This window comes from Lygodium microphyllum, chromosome 5, assembly GCF_053477565.2.
Source record: "Lygodium microphyllum isolate KBCC chromosome 5, Lygodium_microphyllum_v1.1.10, whole genome shotgun sequence".
NCBI lineage: Eukaryota > Viridiplantae > Streptophyta > Polypodiopsida > Schizaeales > Lygodiaceae > Lygodium > Lygodium microphyllum.
The window spans coordinates 90165908-90172194 of NC_141139.1; positions in this window are offsets into that span (position 1 = coordinate 90165908).

A 6287-nucleotide genomic window follows, 5' to 3' on the forward strand; every position below is an offset into this window, starting at 1 on the left:
ATGTGTCCCATGTATCCCGTTGTTGAGCATCCACAACCAAAAAACATAGATCATTTCAGCATTCAACATGGTAGCAAGTTCTTCTACCTCCCAAATAATATTGTCCATGAGATGAATCTGGTGGTATGAGTGGTAGGGCAATCATGGCAGTATCTATATTGGACATGGAAAGATGAATCATTGAAGTGTAAAGCATTAAATACTATTACATCATGAGATTCATAACGTAAGCTCAACATGTATGCAATAATGACTCATCAAGGATTTGTACGATCTCACAACTACAATTTTCACATAGTTTTAAATATATGTTGCACAAAAATATTGCAATGGCAAAAGTGAAACATGTTTAATCAAAGGAATAAATAGTGCCAAACAATTTTTTTTTGGGAAAAAAATGTGAATCATAAATCAAAATCATATGATTACAAGTTGAAATGTGCATCAAAACACATGCAACCATCAATGGTAGAGATGATCATCTTCCCTGATAAGGTTCACATACTCCATTAGGTTGTCACCCTTCATCCCTACGATGTCTAACCATAAATATCTCATCATCCCACTCTAAGTAATACAGATGGTGGTTGTTGTCCAAAGGATCATTAAGATCCACCTAGTTGTTGGCCTCAGTCTCCTCCTCCTCATGGTCAATGAGAATGTTGTGTAGAATGCAACAAGCATTTATATTATTCGAGAAGGAACAAAAATCAAGGTTCTGGATATTCTTACTAAGATTTAGCCAAGATTGCATTTATAATATTTGGGAATGAACACAAATAAAGGTTCTAGATTTTCTTACTAAGATCTAGCCAGGATTTAGCCTGCTAAATACACCCTCAACCTTAATCCATGTTGAGGATTGCATGTAGTTAAAATTCCACTCATCATCACTAATCAACTCATCCCTTTGGAAAGGTGTAACAAGCCAAGGAAGAAGAGGGTATCCACCATCACCCGTGATGTATTATTTGATGCATAATTTTGCAAACTCAAAGGGAGTACAAATCAACCTTCTTTATCCATGGTAGAGAATGTGAAGCTTTGCAAGACCCTTGTGTTTTGAGGGAAACCAGGTCATTCGATGTTCATATGAAGAAATTCATGCTTGCATGCATGATCCCCTACACAATCATACTATAGTGGCCATATAGATTTTACAAGTAAGCACCACTTTTGAGTGGTGGCAAGTCTAGCTTGATATGTGTGGCATATATTGTGCCACAACAATTAGGAAATGAATATAGAGCTCTAAATTATTCTTTCACTTTGCTCAACTTTAACTCTATTTGAGGCCATTGCACACATGGTGAACATTTTTAACCAATGATGATGCAAAATCGATGAGTATTTGGACACCATCATGTGTTTGCGCCCATGGTACTCAAACACATATATGCATCTCATGCTAAACTCCAAGCAAAGAATTGCAATTGCCACTTTCCTCTCTATAGTGAAAATCCTACCTTAGGCATGTTCTGAAGGGTTGCATATTCGATACAAAGCATTATGCATTAGAGAATAAAGAACCTTGAACAAGGCCAAGGGAAAGCATAACATGTCATGGAACCTAGCATTGTCCGCATGCGTAAAGGACACATAATGATTCCATTGGTCTATTGAAGATCTTGCTTTAACATACCAAGCTATCAGAGGCTCTTAGAGGTGACAATGTTTAACAACATTAGTAATAGACCATAGTAATGGCATTTGTTGTAGTAAGAATGCTTCATTGTTATGGATTTTTTATTCTTCCATTGAGGCTAGTTGCTATAGGCACATATTAAGAGCCTAGCCAAGAATAGTCATTAATGCTCATAGATGGTGCGCAGATCGGATGCTGTATGCTAGCGTAGTGAATGCCGAAAGGTCCCCAAGGACAAAATAACTCTACTTTTTGCACAAAACTCAAGGTAGAAAGCATGTATGACATGAACAAGAGACCAATTGGGTGCAATCTCCCCCCATGCCTTGTGTGAGCGCTCCACAAAGCATGTATTTTATGTATTAATCATCTTCAAGCTCAAATAATAGCCCAAATTACAAAATAGCACGCTTTTGGCTTTTGAGTTTGCTTTAGCACAAAATAGAAATAAAGCTAATGGGCGGGCGCCCAAAGAGTCAAGCATACCCAACACAATGTCCAAATACAAATATCATAATCGTGCGCCCATGCGCATACAAAATAATAAATAAATATCCAACGCCTTAATAAATAGGCGCGACAAAATATATGCGCCATGCCTAATGTATGCGCCCATCAAAATATAAGTGATAACTCGAATACATGCTATCCTCCAATGCTTTCCTCCGCCACTGCTGCTATCTCTACACATCAACTGAAGCATTCACAATCGTTAGTAAAATAATATAATTAAACCGACAAAAGTGAATACCTAGCAATCTTCAGCTACATAAATAAATCAACTGGTTAGAAATCAATCCCAACCTTAATTTATCACGAGTGCGCACTCTAACTCATAAACGTTTATTAATTTAATATGTATTTTGCGAAATCACCTGCTATGGAATCACCCATGTACACACTAAATTAATGAAACGCCCGAAAAGGATAGGCGTCCCCATCAACTTCTCGCACAAAGAATCCACTTTGTGTATGAGCCCTGGTCAACAAAGTTTACGGAATCCACCGTAAAACCTCGCGAAATCCACCGCGGCACGGAATCCACCGTGGAATATGACTCCTGGCATCAGTAGACTTTACATGAGGGTTAGTAATATGATGTCACTAGTGCAAGCCCTAGTTGAGAGCCGAGTTCAACCTACATAAATTGAAGGCTGTTGACACATTGGGAGTCGAATGAGTAGTTGGAATTTTCCATTGGATTTCTTGATTGAGAAACTATGATGGCGAGCGTTTGATTGGGAATTTGAATATGGTTTTGATGTTTTGTGGCATTATTATCAAGATAAAGAGAGAGAGAGAGAGAGAGAGAGAGAGAGAGAGAGAGAGAGAGAGAGAGAGAGAGAGAGAGAGAGAGAGAGAGAGAGAGAGAGAGAGAGAGAGAGAGAGAGAGAGAGTTGTAATGACACTTAATTTGATCCCTTGGCATTTGTCGATTCATTAACTTGCGTGTGACGTGGCTCTCATGTGTCTACTTAAGTCATAGGGGGAGGGGGCTTGTAGGACTAATTTCATGATTTTTTAAAAAAAGTAGCCACCATGTGATATACTTTTAGTACCTTCTCTTTTTGGCTATTTTTGGGCAAGGCCTTATAGGACTATTTTGAGAAATTATTTTAAAATAGACATGAGGTTTAGGGAGGACGTAGAGTTTGCCATGTAGGATGGGTTTAAAATTTATGAAATTAGTCAATTATAGTAGTAAGTATGTAGATGTACTATTTCTTGCAACTTGGCTTTGTGGTACTATAGTCATTTGAAAACCTTGAAGCTATAGTTTATTATTTTTGGAATATGTTGGATTTTAAAAATATTGGCATTTGGTTCAATAGACAACAAATGTACAAATGTCAAACTTCAAATCCTTTCAAACTATCATATAGCTTGGCAAAGAGGAGCTATGGCCTTTGCTTTCATAATGGGCGCCATCTTGTAAGCATTGATACGTTTTGAAAAATCCACGATTATCTCACAAAAAATGGTATTTGACTAGATGGCCTTGTCCATCCCTTCAAATAGGACATTTTACATTTTTTATAGCACCTTGCTCCAAGTTACGAATCATTTGATATTAATTTTCATAATATTTAACATAATTTTGATATATTTCCATATGAACTTACCCATTTGGCACGAGAATTGGTTTTGACCTTACACCCCTTGTTCATCCCTTGGATTGAACATTATTTGTTTTTATCACCCCTTGTTTCGCACTAGGTTCATTTTTTATTTGTTCCCAAAAAATTTCACGCATTTTTAAATGTATTTTCACATCTTTCCATGTGAATGGATCGTTTTCTTACTTGAAGGCAATTTTGACATTATGCCCCATTTGTCCCATTTGTCTTTTCCAACTAGATACTTTTAAAAAAAATTGCTTGTTGTTTGGATTACTAGATTGTTTGTTATTAAATTTGACAGTCTTTACTTGTTTTTATTGTGCTTTTTGAATATTTTTCATGCAAGCATGCCTTTTTGATGTTGTTACTAGTCTTTGATCCCATAATCTTGATCATCACTTAGAACCAAACATTTTTTTCATTGTCGTTCTAACTTTTGGATATTTGATTGTTGCTTTTTAAAGGTTTTCATGTGTTTTTTGGGTAAGTTTTGTTGATTTTCCATATAAATATGCCCTTTGGGCATTGAAATTGCATTACAATATGACTACCCTATTTGGCCCTTTGAAAGGTCCACTTTTTACTTTTCCATGTGTTGCAATCCAAGTTGCAAATTTTTAAATATTAATTTTGTGTTGTTTTGGATTTTCATTAGCACATTCTTGCCCAAATGTTCGCTTTTGTATATTTTCCCTCATCTCATTTGTCGTCTAGTCGGTGCCTCCTCGTGTTGTTGATGCAATTTCACCTCCTGTCATGGCCCTCCTTGATGCCACCATTATGTTGTTGCCTAGTAGTTCACCCACCACACTACATGTGCATGTTGCCATTGTAAATATTGACAAGCCCCAAAGTTCGCCATCCATACTCCTTGGGGTGTTGTCACCATCGAGTTTTAAGTCATTATGCTGGGTAGCAAATGTTGCCACTATGTATGACAAACATTGCCATTGTAGCTGTTGCCGTGCCACCCTCATCACGACCACTACCTTCTCCTTTTGCGCATCTTCCCCTCTTTATCTCCTTCTCCCTCCAACCACCCTTCCACTCACATCTTCACATGTCCAATAATTTATTTCTTAAAGAAAAGCACCAAAATAACAACAACAATAAACACATAGAAACCAACACCTCATAAACCCTTTCCCACATTGCATACATAACTTGTTTTTTTAAAGGAAAAACCCAAAATAAAATCCAAAAAAAAACCATATCTTTCTTTTTCTCATTGGAATTTTGTTATATGTGCTTTTTTTAGGTAAGTTCTACAGATGGTTGACAATTTGTTAGTTGCCCATCTATTCATTTTTTGTGTAAATTTCTTAGAGTTGTGGATTTGTGGAGTCACACCTTCTTTACTTTGAGTGCCATTAGACCTTGTGGGTGTCCCACATCATGCAAGGTTTCTTTCTTTTCCCTCCTCCACGTGCACAGTAGCACATCATTAATTGTCTTTTAAAAATCAAATGACCATTACACCGTAACATTATTAGAAAGCACTTAATAAATTTTGATTAAAAAGGAATTGATTGTTACTATGTAAAATGAACCCTACTATTACATGAGCACATTATGTCATAATCCACATAAACTATTCAACATAAAAAATCAACCTTATCACTCACATGTGTATGCACATGCCAATATAGATACAATAATTTATTAACCCTCATTGTCATGCTTGCATGCACTTTGCACAATGCATCGTCTAATTATAAAAATGACCTATCTTATAAAGGCCTTTTGTCGACCCTAGTCTGATTGGGGTTGGGTATGTTAATTCTGATTCACTATGCATTAAGGGGTTAACTTCAAGATGAATTGATGAATAATGGATTACCTAATAAAATGAATCTAATTAGCCTTCACCCAAACTATAATGCACTTTAAGCTCATAGAATGCATAAACATGGATGGGGCTTCTTTGTCGAGTCTAATCTTCTTGGTCCCTATCTAGTTTGTCTTTTAGTCAATGGTCTTTGTCTGAGTCATGTGTGATTTGTATGGTTTGGTTAGTGTTAGGAATGTGGTGCACTTGCGATTGTATTTTATTTTGCGTGCTTGATTACAGTTCTAGATGTATGATTGTGTGCATTTCATGAAGCTTCAATCACATGTATGCGTAGGTCATGTTGAAAATTTTTCATAGGTTGTGGATTGCTTGGGGACATCTAGTCTAGTCCAGTTTATACTTGGTCTTTTTTCAAATTATTTCTCAATGGCAATTTTGTGCTTTTAGTAGGAATTCCCCTATTTTTTTTGAATATGTGTGTGTGTGTGTGTGGTTTTTATCATGTGTAGTTTGAACAACACCCTTGATAGTGGTTTAGCATGTTTCACTATTAGTGCATGATTATTCTTTACTTTTGGATACCAATAGTATCTATTGCATGGGCATGTGTGACTTTGTAGCCCTTAAGTTTCCACCTTGTGGATGCAAAGCTTTGTTACCCATTTTTGGTATCTTACAAATTGCATATGGATTGGTGTATAGTCATGCCTTTCACATATCATCAGCCAAC